The sequence below is a fragment of the Varroa destructor genome, unplaced genomic scaffold (assembly GCF_002443255.2).
Source record: "Varroa destructor unplaced genomic scaffold, Vdes_3.0 BEIS01000003.1, whole genome shotgun sequence".
Taxonomy (NCBI): domain Eukaryota; kingdom Metazoa; phylum Arthropoda; class Arachnida; order Mesostigmata; family Varroidae; genus Varroa; species Varroa destructor.
Window position 1 is genome coordinate 54,220,573 of NW_019211456.1, and position 17,002 is coordinate 54,237,574.

Genomic DNA, 17,002 nt, shown 5'->3' on the forward strand with positions numbered 1-17,002 from the left:
GAAGGTTAATGGGAATAGGTCTTGCTAAAATTATCTGGGGTTCTTCCAACAAGCTACGAAATGGCATCGCAATCACACAAGCAAATATGGATCTTAACAATAATACTCATTGCCTATGAACCCTTATTTTTCCTTTATTCCTTAATTTCAGAAATATGGAAGTTGTTGTCTTTAGTATAGCTAAATATCTTCATTAGTTAAAGAAACAGTTTCAACTCTCTTAATACCAGTTGAACAAAACGTAAGATTTAAAAAGAAAAAGTTATGTGTAATAAACATTATTCTGTCTTCAATACAGCGTATAGTAAAAAAGAAACACACATAGTCTAGCTAGTTTTAGCGGCAAAAATCTAACCTTTAGTAATACGGTAGGCAGCAATTATTGCAAATTTATCAATGCAATTTATAGAAAAGGAATATCTGCTAATAATGTTCGCTAACGTTGCAACTTGAACTTACATGGCAGCATGTCTGTGATTTACGACTACTGTGGCAACGCACTCAAATAGATACCCATTAGTCACTTAAGCTACGCCGCCCTTATTTTTTCGTAGATGATATGCTGCGAACTAATCGGTCTACAAATAAAAAAAAAGTGTTAGATAGTTTGTGTCTGAACTACGTAGTTGTACAGGCCTGATCTGCTTTGTTTGTCAATCTGAGCTGTTCCCAACAGTTGACTACGGGTTTACGCATTAACATTCTCGCAGCACCTTTTTTACTGTAAGTTATGTCGTGATAAATTAAGATAGTAAGTACGTCCTCGGTGATGTGCGACATGAAGTTAAACTTCCCGTAATAGCATCCTGCTAGTAGGTTTGACTTCGTTTATAGACCTCATTAAAGATACCTGGTTAACCCTGCTGAGATAATACTTTATGAATATAATCTGAATTGGAACAACAATCAAGAAAATTAGCAATTTCACAAACGGCATTTTCTCCCCAGTTTGATGTATTAGGTTAATGGAAAAATCAGAGATTTAATCATCTACTTCAAATTAAATTTGACCAACCCGTATACCTATATTTATAAAGAGATAGATAAAACTTCCCAAAATGGTATATCTGCGCCGTAGTCAGTTGCTACTCTGGAGTCGGATTCTACGCTAAATACGAATCCTCAGCTGAGATTTTTTGAAGCTTGGCAAATATCAACATATCCAGTAGTATCTTGTATAATCAGATTAAAAACATATGTTACGTTTACCTTCACTTGGGGATACGGGCCGAAATATGAAAGTTCTAGTAAATATAAGCGAGTCTAGAAGCGGACGTGCTCCCCTTGAGTCCACTTATTTAGCCGGATGAGAAACACACAAAGGACATTAACATGTCAGAAAATATGGCTAGGAGCAGCTCGAGTGCAAGCTTCTATTTCTTTTATTTAATATACTGCGCGGAAATCTCTGCCCTAAGTGAGCACTAAAATTTTAAAGTGACCTACGTCCAGTGTCTCGACCGTGGTTTGAAAAGTGATAGCGTCACTCTCTATAGCAAAAATATATATATATAAAATATAGAAAATGGTGAGAACAGTAAGTGCAGGCTCATCTTATTAGCAAATAAAATATTCGTAAATATATCATCATTACACTTGCCATATGTTGGAGTCATGCTACGGATCCTTAATAAATAAAATGGCAAAGCCTAATGGTCTTAAAGGAGTTGAGTACGGTTATGTGTTTGAGTGTACAGAAACGATGAATCAGTGCCCATTTTTTACGAAGAACCGTATCCTTGAAGTGGTGCTTCTGGCTACCGTGGAAAATGCGGCAATATTATCTCCCTACTAAAGGCTGATTGGGCTTAAAGTCAGGTCACAGTTGTTAATGTTTCAGAGGGAATCGTAAGACAGGAAGCAAAGATACCGAGAGTGAAAACTCAGTTAACCTGTAGGCACTATAAAAAATTCAAAAGCAACTTACAAAATATGATCACGCATACAGAGTTGGGTATTTATGTCTATATGATTCTTCGCATACGTCTTAGAACTTTGTTAAACGTCCAGAATTTGGTACACAGCAGATAGTAGGAAAAAGGTGTTACAAGTGTGTACCTAGTTTATTTGGATGCAGCTACTCAGTAAAATGCCTATGGGGCAACGCTTGCGTCACATTCTAAAAGGATCTGAAACGATCAAAGTTCTAAAATGAAAGCACAATAACTTTTTTTTTGAGGGAAAGAGCATCAGGAGAATAGACAGCACATATATGCCCACTTCGTTGTCATCAGTGTCCATGCCTTAGCGTTGTTCCTCAAAGCATCATTCTCATATATAAGCGTCCAAGCATGGTAGCATGGTATATATATAGGATTAGGCCGCTGACCGATGGCAAACAATATACCGGATAGTGTCGAGGGCTCTTGTTCTAGAATCGTGTGCAAATTTTTATTTATTAGCATTGGTCATCATTATATATATTAGGTTGATGAGAAAGTTTCCGTCGAAACGACAATTGGCGCTAGCGTCAAATCGAGTGATCATCTCCAACTCGAATTTCACAGGCAAATTGTTTCCACTATAAGGCGTACGTTCTGTCCCCTTAAGTTGTTGCCATTAGAAGTGCTGATTTGGTGCGTCCAATCATGTAACTTGAAAAGATGCCTATTCGAAATTGTCTTCTTCGCAATTTTCGAGCTGGAAAAAATGCTATCGAGACAGGCAGGATTGTTTGCGAGGTCAAGGGTGGATTTACAGTAGGCGGTATCACTTGTCAGCCTTGGTTGAATCGCTTTAATATTGGAGATTTCAACTTGCTCAAACCATGTTCTGGACGATCACAAAAAAAAACGACCGAAAATGAGCTGCAGGCACTCTCTAAACGAAAGATGGCGTAGTCGACGCGAGAGCTCGCCGCGTAGCTAAAGCGACTGCTGTCAATTGTCTGTATGCACTGAGGAATAACCAGGACAGAGGAAGGTGAGGCCATGGACTCAAAAAAGGGACAAAAAACCGTTTGACAACATACTTTTTGTTACTTGCGCGACAGAAAAAAAAAAGTAATTTCTACACGAAGTCGTCACAGACCGATGACAAACTGATCATTGACGACACTAATTGAACGTAAACCAGAATAGAACTCTCTATCTCGACGCCGCAAACAAATGTTCATGATCAAAAGCTGCACCTCTGCATATGATGAAATGAGAAGGCATGTTATACTATGAGTTCAAATTAAATCATCTCTCTAAACGACGAAATTTACAGAAAAATGCCTTGGACTGGCAAAGAGCGACGATTGATGGGACAAAGCTACACTGCATAGTACTTGGGTGACGGAGCGAGTGCTAACGGATTTTCAATGAGGAATTGGCAGCCCGGACCTAACTTCGTCAGATTATCTCTCGTTTTGGTCGATGTACTCCAACAAAGCCAAGTGGGTCGATAAATGGATTGTGTTCACGGGCAAAGCTTTTTTTCTTTGCGGTTTACATAGTGGTTTGAAAGGTGAGTGAAAATTGTAGCAAGTGAATGACACTAGTTTGACTAAGATGTACTCATGTATTCGAAAGTTAATGTAAAACTTGCGGTAGCAAAAGAGAACAACGGGAATTTTTAAGATTTGTAAACCATACTAGCTTGCTAGCAATTAGGTTGTCAGTTTAAACTCATCGCTTTTTTAAATGTAAGTAATATTATTAAAGATACTTTAGAGCAATCTATGTAGAGATGAATGTAAATAGTAACTGGCGAGAAAGCTTAGATGATAAAGAGAATATGGGAGTCACAAGAAAGTACCAAATGCCCAAAAAGTTAGCAAAGAGGACCTAAGACAAGTTACTAATTACAATAATCAAACAGAGATAACCTAGACATATGGAGCACTAAAACCGACAGCATAATAGCTCATAGACTCTCGAAACCTGACACAGGTTACACTTCTTCTATATTAGTTAGATGAATGCATCCTAATAAATTCACAGCTCAACGACTTCTCACAAAATCCACTGTACAGTTACAGTGCGATGTTGTTCATTGAAATTGTTCGCTTGGCTTGCTCGCGTTCTACATGGAGTTCCACGCCCTGGTGCAATATAGCAGGCAGAGTGTTTATCGTATAACAGCAGCTCATTCTGGAGCTGTGATAGTGCGCGAATGTGGCTTGGCGCTGATGTCGCCGCCTAGCGAACGGTTCGCTAAATCGGAAAAAACTGCAAATGAAACAGCCCTACGACGCTTTAATGTAAGTAGAAAAAAAAGTTACGTATTTTGAGTAATGAAAAGAACTGTGTTGGCTCAGTCTCGCTTAACAAACGGCTTGCAAAAAATTTGGTGTCATTTTTTTTATATTGAAATAGGAGTAAGAATGAAATTTCTGAGGAACCTTGGTTTGTAAATGATAAATAATATAAATAAAGAGGGAATATAACTAAGACTTAGTAGATGTATTATTTCCTGTCGACAACGTAGAGCTTTTTGGAGTAGAACATCTGGCTCTGAAAAAAGCTTTATGGATTTCTAATCCTCAGAAAATCGTAAAAATTGTGTTGGCGTCTATGGCAATATACTCACATATTATTGTAACGATAGGTACGCAGCGGTATATAGTTTAGGTATTTTCTAACAAATTATACTTCATTAGACTGAAATCATCAACGTAATATTGACGGACATTTAAGCTTGCTCTTACAGGCGCAGGAGCTCTCTGAGTCAATTTAAAACAACCACATGAGTTCAGTACTTCAACGCAAGCTCCAACCCAAAGAAAAGCGAGCCAGGAACTCTAGATTCATTCATATTTCTAAAATATCTCAAGTCAATCAAGTAAGATACTATCCTACAATCTTCTTAGCTAATAACGATCTTACACGTTGTTTTCGAATACATATTATGTAATCATATATGATACGCAACAAATGTAAATTTAATTTTAGGGCTTAAATCATTTGCGCGAAGCTTGCGGCAACCGGTTTGCCACAGACGTACTTAAAGCGACCTGTCGCTTGACGCTTAATACAATGTCGCGTTACAAATGTGTCATAGTTTACGAAAAAGGAATTTGAAACCATAAACAGAAAAACCTATATGGGGCTTGTTTAATCTTTTAATATAAGAATAAGGTCATAAACTGAGCTGAGGACATGCTGAATCGTATCACCTATACGTCAACAGAATGTCGCACCAAGTTTATAAAAGTAAAATATGCTTGTTAGGTAAACGCCGGCATACTCGATTCATCATATTTGTATCACAGGTAGTTCTAGATAGATATGAAATACAATAGGTGAAACAGTCTAGTATCAGTGAATGAACCATATGGAAATGAAAAATACTTTAGTATTTTATAGAGTGGGGACAATATATTGTAATGGTATAAACAATAATAATGAAATCGAAACAATAATACTTTAAGTAATATTGTAGACATCTAGGCATGTCAAACGCGCACATTACCTGTATCAGTATGATTTAAGTAGTAAGTCTATGTATACAATAGATAATTAGTGCCGTTTAGACTGTATAAGATAAAATAAATATATTTGGGTTCAAAAAGGTTTGAAAATTGCAAACATGCCGGCTAAACAAGTAGGCATCGTACAACAATATCTAAGTCTTTCTTAGAGTAATGAGGATACAATTGAAAAGTCTTAGACTACAGAGAGGTATATTTTGATTCAACACAGGTCGCATTTCTATGCTGTAGGCGTACTTTTTGCATATCTGTAGACGCCATCAAATATCACACGGACTTTCTCAAGCACTAAATCTTCTCAACGCCGATATATTTGTAACGGCCAATAATAATGCAGTGTGGCTGTAGGTCCAGCACGCTGCCTATTCCAGCACCCGTGCCACAACAACTACTTTTCTCACAAGTACGAACTGTTTTCAAGGGGCTACATAACAGCATAAAGGTGTTTCTGTCTTTACGTGCAGAAAATTCACTATTGGGGTCAAAAGCGTTTTACCTGCAGACAACGTTGGCTCACGGGCCATTCAAACTCGGTGAAAAGTTAAAGAGAATAATGACAAAAAGCATCACGCTCAATTGATTGTACAGCTTTAAATAAAATCTTGTCTAATGCGTAGGTTTGCTTAAAGTCTACAAGTGCAAGCGCTAAATTATAATAGTAGGTTCACGGTAGCATGGAGCTGAAGGGAAGCGGCGATGGATACAATTTTAATTTCTTCTGATTGGTCCTAGTAGGTCAGAGCCCTTTAGCATGACATATCTTTCAAGCAGTACCACATAACGTTGTTAAAGCTTATCGTATGAGGGGCAACTAAGAATCAGCTATGAAAAATGCTTTTAGAGATCGTTATACGTTTGGGCGATAATAGGCTATCTGGTTTACGTAGGTTTCTTTGAAGTGTTCGGCCAACTATGTAGAGCTACCGGCTGTCGGTCTTGTTGGTCCTGGGCAAACCTGACTTGGGTTGCCAGTGGGCATCTGTCTGAGTCTGTTGCGATTGTGACTACTAATGTACAAATGTGCACCATATTAGTTCAAATCTAGGCGCTTGTAAAAATAATTCCTGAAAGTTAATAGCTGCAAAAATAAGAACGTGTGGATTATTATTACTAAGGTGAATAGCCGCTTGTATTGTTGCCATGCCCTTTCAAGGATTCGTTGCATACACCTCAGATAAGTTTACTAAGACCCCAATCAAAACTTCTAATGGGGGGAAGCCCTTGGTGCTGTACTTAAAAAAAATAAGTTTGACAACTTGCTCACACAGAAATAAATAGATGACAAACAGAAATATAGTGTGGCCTAACCGATTTTTCTAACATGATCAAGGTGTAGTACGGTCATTTGAGTAAAAAAATGCGTTCAAAGGTTTTCAAATTCTTCTCCTAGATTAGGCAGCACTTTCATATTTAGCTGCTATTAAGAGGCGATGTAATACACTGATATGTGGTGCTGCTATGGAGAAAATGCGGCAGTTTTTCTAACCCCGAATTCTAAGATATATTTATCAGAATACGGCGACAGCAAACTCACTCATTATCCCATATTTTGACAATAAGCATCTCAATTTGGCATTTACGGCGCATAGTTCGCAAATGCTTCAGTGACACTTTTTAGGTTATGACAAATAAAGCTTGGCGGTTTTTTCTTCAGCACGAAACATTTGGTTTATTCAACTTCGATGCAACGTTCGTGGCAAGAAAGAAGTCTTTATTGCCACAACAATAATCGAATAATCATCCCAGTTGCTAACGTAGTGATGTTCCTGTTCGTATAGCGCTAAACAAAATTTTTTCCAGGTGGCCTCCAGTGCCATTGGTCACTACAGGTGATGACATGTCGCCGTACTTCTTTCTCACGAAAACAAGACTCTTGTTAACATGTTTGTTGGGATTTAGTGTGAATTGGCAAAACCGTAATACTGTTATTGATGCAAATTATGCCTTTGCTTCACAAACATGAACATTTTGCTTATCATGTACTTCGTCGTGCTGAACACTGAACACACATAGCGCAAATTTCCTGGAAACGATCAGTAAGGCGCAATCTATATGTACATTGGTATAATTTTTTCCTTTAATACCCGGCAAGCACGTGAGTAGAGTCAATGAGCATAATCTTAGTCAGAAAGCTCTTGATCGATCCAATCTAATAACACTATCGCAGATACCATAGATAACTCAAACCGTGAATCGATAGGTTAGATGAATTTATCATTAACGCTATCGAACAAATCACTGAAGATAAAATTGCTATTCGAACCAATGAATCTACCTGCGGGTTTGGACACCAAGTCGATCATTGACATAAGCACCTGAGATCATCTCGCCTTTATTGTCATTCCCTCATTCACAGCGCAGCAGGCAAGCAAGTTCGACATGTCTATAGGATCGGTAGTCACGTGACTTCTTTGAAGGTGAACTCGTACAACGCGTTCTTAGAGCTATAATGGTATGGGGTAGATTCTTTTGCGCTGTGAAGTCATCAACATGGCAATGGGTGCCACAAAGCCTGATATTCTGAGAGATACAAAAAGGACGGTAAGACTATCGGATAGTGTAGAACTGTCGTCGCCTGAATGAAATCGTTCTCTTAGACCTGATTTGCACTCAGACAGACTGAGAGTGACAGCAGCAGCTTGCTTCTTTGGAAGCAGCATTCGATCTTGCAAATTGGCACAGCACTATTCCCCGCCGCCTGTATCCACCGAAACACTGCATCTGCGGAAACATGGGATGATGGCACCAGTTCAGGCATTGGTGAAATGCTCCGGAGAAGATGGCTGAACAGCGCAGACAAGCTGAAGAGGAGGACCTACAAAAGTGGAGGGAGACCCAGATGCATGTGCTGTTCTTTAGCTGTGTGGTCTCACGCAGCTTGCGAGCTTCTTTCGAAGAATCTGGACACTGTTCACTGTGTGAACGTTGGCGGATAGAGTCAGTGACGCACCGCTATACAATGCGCGGCAGCCAGTTGTTCTATGACAGCTACCACTGAGCAATTGAGATGGCAGGGCGGCGGCCGTGACGGTAGTGGTGGTAGTGCCGTTAGGATGGTTTCGGGCATGAAGCTCGTAAAAGCCCAGTAGTGAGCTGGGAGAGTCGGATATGAAGGGGATGAAGACAACGCTTTTGTTTACCGAGAATTTGATCATCATCATAGTGCCACACTGGCCACAGTGGCCATCTCCGGTACAGTTCGTCGACAACAGGCTAAGTCGCTTCACTCGGCTCCCCTGAGCGACACGGACTTCAGAGAAGCCATTGTGGGTTTCGATGTTTGCCACCCACCAACATGGCCGGTGTTGCCACTTCGACCACGCTGCTAGTTGGGGCAACCTACATCCTCGCGGGTACATACGGGAATGTGAAGGAAGAAAATGAACACTGTCAAAGACAAAGTCGTCGAAAAAGAATGGGAAGCAGAAGGGCTGCTCCCCGTTATCATACGATGGAGAAGGCGGAATATGCAATGGCGTGGATTGTCTGCAGGTCGTCAGTTGACGTTGTAGTGATGGCCAGGACATAACAAGAAATGGAGCTGTGAAGCCGTAGTCTTCAGCCGGTCCAGCAAAAGCAGTGATCGTTGTCATCGGACGGCGTCCTGTAGTAAATAAATCCTGCTGGTGTGTTGATGAAAATCCTCTGATGGTAACACTGCACAGGTGAAGGCAGTCTAGGATAGTAGAAATTAGTAATTAGGTAGCCACTACAGGGAGGTAGATTCTCCTATACCAGGTATTCCAGGAATTGCTAGAAAAAAAATCCCATGATGTCACACTAATAAATCGGTTTAAAGCCACGGTACTATGTCTTGTTTCGCATTCTTTTAATGAGATGAATTATTACAACTTGTAAGCGAACAAGGTCGCTATCAATACATCAATACATCAAGAAACACTGCTGTTGTAGTACTGTTGGCCTCAGTAACTACAACTAAGTGTTTCATACATTGACCAAATCCATGTAAAAATACACAGCGATGACGAGAAAAGATGGGTCCATCAATTCTTCCTCGTATCTAATTAAGTGGGTTTCTGGAAGCAGTTTCCACACAGCTTCGTTATTCTGGGATGATCCGTAAAGGTCGGCATCAACAAAAGCGCCAGGCATTCGACCTCTTCGGGCCCATGCACGATAATTTTATCAATGGCAGGCTGGGACATCAGAGTTGCGTTAGTTCTAGGTGCGTGTATACAGTTGGTCACGAAGGAGGGTAGTTAGTCATATACATAGACATAATATATTCGGTTAATATACAAAGAAAGCTTCTTTTTTCAATTATCTTTTTCATTAATATGCACCTACGTTTAGTGAGAGTAAATATAATTTCAATCCCACAGTGTTAAATTAGTGCAAAAGGGTGCTTCTTGCTTATCGGTGCATTTCTCTAAACCTTCATTTGCTTATAGTCAAGTATTAAGCCCCACTGCAGAGTTTTTTTTATTTGCTTCCAATTGTTTATAAAATTTTGCTTTCATCGGGACCCAAAGATCGGCTGGTTATAAGGATGTCAAAAAGGCAGCTTTTTTGACATTTTTTTGTCATCCTTGACCAAAATCAAAAGCCTGTTGAAAGAATTTGGGACATGTGTGGCTTATGTGATGCATACTTTTTAACTGATAGCATTGCTCAAAAGCGGGTTATTAAGCTATAAAAGTGAATTTTTTTTATCTAAGCGACCCGATTATCTTTTCTGTTCCTGTTCATCAACGATGACTTTTGACCATATTTAAAGTAGGATAACTTCTAAATAAATAATTATTTACCCATAGATATATACTTCATAACATCGGTAAAAAGTAGGGATAGTAAATGTACCTCCTTTCCACGTGTACAAGTTCAAACGTGCCTGTATCGGCATTGGCTATTGATTTGTCAATTATTAGAAACTTCAGCTAACTCCGAAAAATATTGTGTCGAACTGTGTCAAAAGCTGAAAGCTGAAAATCGATGAATAATGTAACGCATATTGTAGAGTAAGCATATCTTTATTTACTATCTAGAATAGTCAATTATTAGGCAAAATTTGTGCCATCTGAGTTGGCTCCTGAGAATAAATCAAAACCTCTTATCGATACTAAAGTTCAGTTTTATCAAGGCTATGTATTGCTTTTTAAGACATGTGTTTAGATGACGGAATTGTAAACGAATTGAAACCTGAATTGCTGAACTACCCGCCCTACTTACCAAATTTAGCCCCCGGCAAATTTTAGCTATTAGCAAAATAAGGAATAAAAGAAAAAAGCAAATAAGGAAGGCAGTAATAATAATAAAGATATTATTATTATTATTAAGATTAACAGCTGCTTATATGGTTGCCATACCGTTTCATAGGTTTATTGGAGAACCCCTAGGTAGATACTGTTACGCCATACCTAAAAATAGATCACTTGTTCGCACAAAACGAATAACTAGCAGTGCTAACCAAAAACAAGTTTTTGGATATTTTCATATCCAGTAAAAATGATTTACCCGAAAAGATTAGTTACGACTGTAGAAGCATACTCTGTAAATAATTTTTAGCATCTCTTCACAAAAACACTTCTTCGACTCTTTTTGTATAAAAAACAACTGCAAAGGTGTCTCAGCCTCAGTCTGTTACTAGGCGTAATAAAGACTGACAAAATATAAATTCAAACAAAACGCAAATAACAGAAAAGTACCTCAGAACAATCTACTCAATGATGCGCGACGAATCCTCCAGTGAAAACACCAATGAATTGTGGCTTAGGGTTCTCCATCTATAACGATAGCATACTAAAAGCTCTAGATTGATTACTAGTATTAGGGGACCAGCTGTCAGTATTGCATGTTAATGAACATAATATGCGCGTACATTACACTTGTGTCTTTTCTTTGATAAGCGACAAATGAATTTTAAGTGTGTGTCGAATCGTGAATAGAGTTTGATTAGTTGAAGTGCCAGCCCGTGGCTATTGACAAAAACGTTTAAGTTATACGTGTTACATTTCCATCAAAACTTTAGGATACTTCGTGCTAATGTGCTCGCCGTTATATTTGCAGCTAAACTAGGAAGGTACCCGTGAAGCTAAGTGTTTTGAATGGAAAGGGTAGAGAGTGCCCCTAAACCACCTGCGGCGAAATTTTTTTACTACTACAACTTGGAAGTTTTAAAAATGGGTCATGCTTTTAGTTCGAGAAGTTTTTTGCCTAGAGTTTTTGAAAGGCGCAGAGGTTACTTCATAATACATGAACAAAATTGAGTAATTTGATATAAAAGGACCTCGATTAATCGCAGTACGAGTCTTGTATTTTTTGCCTTTTAGAGTGCATTTTTTAATGTTAACTAAACTATTTGATATCATTTGGATAAACGGTCCTACTAAACTGTGCTCACAGTTTTTACTGGAAAATGACTTGAGTACTGCATGATATGTGTTAGGTTGGTACACAAGTACTTTCGGTTTGTTTTTAGTGCTCCGTTCCCATTTACTCATCCACTGTTTCTTTACTTCTTCATATATTCTATTCGAAACTACTTTTTCTCTCTCTCGCATGTAAATCCGTTGTAATTCCATTGTGCAGTGAATGGAATTCATCAAAGCATGTCGAGCCCAGGCTATAAATACGGAGATTCCAAATGAAAAAGCGTGCCTTTTCGGCACGTACTGTAGACAAACACTTCAAGTCGATAAGATTTGCCTAAAAATGAGAAGTTTGAGTGTATCGTGTATTCACATTGGCTGTCAACAAATCCCGTGGCACTAAACAACACGCAGAGACAGTGACAGGCTTATATGCGCACTTGTAGATGGTGATGATAAATAGTGCCTTCATTATAAAGCAGAGAAATGAATAGGCAACTTCAGAAGAGACGCCTACTTTCAGAGTTAAATCAGATATTCATCCCTAAGAACACGGTGATTTTCGTTTTCTAGGACTAAAAGAGTTCTATACACTGGGAAATGTTTGGGAATAACAGGACAGTAAACAAGGATTTGTATACAGCTCGGTTGCATCAAGGGAACGACGCTATGCTTTGAAAAACACCCAATAAACGAGGCAACACCATCTCTTTTATCAACAATACAAAGCTTCACATGGCATAGGGTGTGAAGATAGCCCTGTAAGAACTTGAGTATGCTGTTCTTTTGCACTCACCATAATTTCGCTCTAGCGGATCATTATTTTTACCCACCATTGTAAATAATAAGTAACCGCACACTTGACAGTAAAAATGGTCTATAAATCTGGCTAGACAAATTTTCAACACCAGCCCTGAATACTTCAGAGGAAAAGAAATAAATTGGTTAAAGAGAAATAAGTTGAGCTATTAATTTATTACTAAAAATAAGTTAAGTGCTGCGTCCGTCAACACCCAGATTTACTTATATCCCAACCTACTAATCAACCACGCATATGATGAAATTGGCTTTATCCCAGAACGGTTGATATGATGTAATTCGGTTCTTACCATTCAATTCAACCTGTCGTCAGCAACACTTCCGAATTTCACACGAGACTGTCGAAGGATATAAAATTATAACTGAGTGCAGCATGACCAAGATAAAGATTCTCGCTTATCTGGGAACAGCTAGCCAATATTAGTAACAGCAGCTGGAACCAGCTCTCATCATACAAAGGGATATGAAACTTTCCAGAGGCTTCCAGTGTTTCACTTGCATGGTACTTCGGTATTCTTTTAAATATCTAGCTCATTTCAAAATAATATTCCCACTATAAATGACCGTTTCATACCGTCCCTTTCAATAGCAGTGATTGCGCTTGACACTAATGAGATCAAAACGAAACGTAAAATCTTCAGGTCAGATTTTCTTTACTTGTGTAAACGACGGCGACATAAGGTTATATTGTGTATCCTTAGAATACTATTAGATTTATTTTGACAGTTGGAATCAGTGAATACTTGTCATGTGTTAGAATAGTTCATCGGCAGTGTGCTATATGAAGCTTTATTAGCAAGTATGTTATTTAAATAAAAATCTTGTTTGCAATATCAGTGGTGCGAAACACAATCCTGTAACTCCCCGTTGAAATTAGGTTTACGTGTAGCACGTCCCGAAGATATCCGCCGCAATAGTCTGGAATGGGCTTCTTTCACATTTGCAAAGGCGCAAACTTCAGCAAGACTGTAAATTAAGAAGTATCTTATGTCTAATTATATATACTGCTCTTTTTCTCTCTGATACAACATAGAATATGTGAAGCGATTTGAACTCTGCTAAGCGTATGTAAAGATTTAGGCGTGGTCTGAGTGATTAGTGCGTATCACTTTGAGCATGTTATTATGATAGTTTTACTAATAAACATATACTGGTTCCAATCTCAGCGTTGGCAAAATTATTAAAAATTATGAGGAAAATATTGAAGGCTTCTTAAGACTCTCAATAAAGGATAGGAATTAAAAGTGCTAAAAAAATTTAGCGGTGAACCTGACAATGAATCTGGGAGATCGTGTACCTGATAGTAACAAACCTATTGTCGGTAGTGCTCACGAAGTGGTAATCATCAAATCTGGAAGCGGTAAACACCAACAAATCGCTTCGCCTATGCTTCTTCGGGCAAATCTCACCTGGTTGCGTAAAGGCCACGGAGGCATTGGGCTGACTCCCGTGGATCATACTTATTTAGCGGTGGCCAGGAAAAATATACATGCAGGCTGAAAAAGAATGATTTAAGCAGCAGTAGATCCACCCCAGCTATTCCGCGGTATTGAAAGCGAAGCAAAGGCCAACTGTACATTCATCAACGTTAACAGGGAGACATGTAAAGCATAATAATAACTAGTCTAATTGGATTACCGCCGTGCATTTTACAGTGTATAAAGAGACTCTTTCTTAAACGCCGTGGAGGTCCGCATACCGTATACCAGAGCCTTTGGTACATAAGATGTAGCACTATGATTCAAATTTACTGTTAAAAAGAAAACAACTATCTTCGCCGCGCAGGTCACAATGACACCTTTGTAGACCCGCGGCAGTCTGCGCGGGATCGCAGAATTTCGTTGAACAACGAAATTCACAAGTTCAGTTTTGCTGTCTAGGCGTTGGTAGATGACCTACTTGCAGCTATCAGGGAGCTTGAGAATGCTTTGTAACACCGAGAGCATTCTGGTCCGTTCTTAACGATTCCGAACGCTCATTATCTATTATATCGAAGTCTCGAATAAAATTGCACGCTGAATACTTTTTTTTTATTTTAATAACATTTGTTCTGTGTAGTAGGCATCGTTGGTCGCAACCACCTGACCCTGAGTTTTGCGGGAGTAGCTGCCCGAGAGAATATAAGATCCATGAGTTCCTTCTAAATGTCGCACTCAGTTGAAAAGAAAGCCGGCTGAAGTTCTAATATGAATTCTCCAAGTAAGTGGCTTTAGCAAACTAGTAGATTTAGCTTAAATTAACAGTCATCACTATAAGCTTCTGAAGGAGGTGCCGTTTAAAATGTTTAAATTGCAAGCGGTTACCTTGAACGAGTTCTCATAAATAAAGGTTCTTCGAGTTTATGGAGCTCGCACCATACAACTGTTAGCAACGTTAAATGAGATTTGAAAGTAGGAACTCATAACTTTATCAAGCGAGGATTAACCAAGAATAATTTATCCAATCTTATATGTCTCAATTTGATCTTGAAAAATATGAAGGTACGCGCAATCGTTGTCATTCTCGGGCCGAATTGTCATCTCAGTCGTACTGAAATCCTCTATGAAACACGGCCGGGCCTAGAGAAGAAACAGAAAGCTAACGAAGTAATTACCCTTCTATATTGATTAAAATCGTCGATCTTAATCATATCAGTTTTCTCGCAGAAAAAGATTACGAATCATACAATCCAGTTCATTTCTTCTATGACAATAAAAAACATGCGTAGCGCACACTCTTGGTTCAAGTAACTATCTTTACGGAGATTATCTAATAGTGAATTCACTTGTATCGATGACGCATTTATTCAAACGGGCTCAAGTTTCAAGTTGAATATAGACACGATTTTAGAGTTCTTGGCCAAGAGTGAACTATTGCACCTTTCTGTTCTCAGCTTTGTTATGTACATATGTTCACATGAAGTAGAAAACGTAAACCTATTTCAAATTTTAGACTACAAATTAGTTATATTTTGCTAAGTACATTTATCGTAATTTAGAGGGATCACTGAATAACAAACACTTTTCATACTCTGAGATTCAGCAGAGTGGCATGGAGATGACACGCTGATGTGCATATGATTCAGCAATAATAAATAGAATAAGCATCTCAAACTCGATTTGTTTTGATGTAGACCTGGGGATAATTAATAGTGAAATAGCGATTTGTCGAGCCATTTGTGTTTCTTCTCCAGCAGGTTGCCAACGAAATTGTCGAATTTCATTGCTGAACAACACATCGGGGAGACGGCGGCGCTGATACACTTTTAAACACGTCTACCTGTGCTAACCTGATAAAGCCCATGGATCGCTCGTCACGCCTCTGATCCTCGCTAGCAAACATCTACGTCTCCAACATCCAAATCTTGTAGGAGTGATGGAACACTTGTCTTAATAACTCTCGGATACTTTCTAGGAATGGTCTCATTATTTTTGTATAGATCCAGGTAAACAGATAAGTCTGATACAAATTTTGTCAAACGTTGCTATCTACAGAACTTAGATAAGGTTTTCTCTATTTTTATTCTCCCACTGACGTTGCACGCAGAAAAATAATTATTTAAACATAGCCACTGTAGCTTCTAAAAGCAATACTAGTACTCAATTGGTGTTAAAAAAGACAATTTAATGAAGATATTCTTTTACCTAGTGTACAGCTCTTTCTGACGATGCAGACCTTTTCGTCACTTCAATTTATGCTTACTGCGAATAAAAAAGTATTAATCATTGGTGGCACTTGCAGACGAGAACGAGTCGCCCACCGTGTCATCGAGGCCTGCCCGCAGTTGTCATGCCTGAATTCTTGTTACCCATTATTATATATTGTATACATTTAAATTAACGTGTAGTGCGGATTACAGCTGAACTGTTAGCCTTAGTTGATTATTTCAAGGACGCAGTGACGATATTCGGTCTAAGTTCATCGTGGTTTTCACTACTTCCTTTGTATTTCTCAACTGTATAGGCTATATCTCAATTCTAATACAAACTACGTCTGCCCTTACAGTATTTCCATTTCATTCATTTCGTCTATGAGGTGAATCAAAAAGCCCTTTGAATAACTCAAAACTGAAAAAATTAGCTTCTTTTTCCAATTGTAGCAGGTATAACGCAATATAAAAAAAATAATTTTTTTTGCACTAGAAAAACAAACCAATGCTCGTTCATTTCAATACTCAAGTGATGTCCTATGTACTAGAAGAAGGCATACCCAATATTCATCGCCGCACAGGTTTATTTATTGATTTCACTAATTCCCTTTCTTTCGCGTGTAGTATAACCTAATATTTTCGCTTCTAATTAAGCAATCAACATTATCCTTTATCGTTTTGGAAAACATGGTTTCGGAAAAGTGAAAATAATACAGTTAACTTTTTTTCCACTTCGTAGCTTTGGTACTAAACGAAAGTATGAGCAAACATTATTTATCTGTGCCAAGTAGGGTATCAATTGTAATTTTT

The 17,002-nt window shown here is 38.5% G+C and overlaps 1 long non-coding RNA gene across 2 annotated transcripts in view; it reads left to right on the forward strand.

Moving 5' to 3' along the window:
• LOC111247722 (uncharacterized) overlaps positions 1-17,002 on the forward strand; it is a 35,017-nt gene that overhangs the window by 14,653 nt on the left and 3,362 nt on the right. Inside the window, exons 2-7 of one of the 2 annotated variants that reach the window (XR_015323310.1) lie at positions 3,211-3,450; positions 3,959-4,186; positions 4,636-4,767; positions 14,623-14,763; positions 15,045-15,149; positions 15,740-15,988. This is a non-coding gene — a long non-coding RNA (uncharacterized LOC111247722). The remainder of the gene's footprint in view (positions 1-3,210; positions 3,451-3,958; positions 4,187-4,635; positions 4,768-14,622; positions 14,764-15,044; positions 15,150-15,739; positions 15,989-17,002) is intronic. The other variant, XR_015323311.1, reaches the window with a different exon arrangement.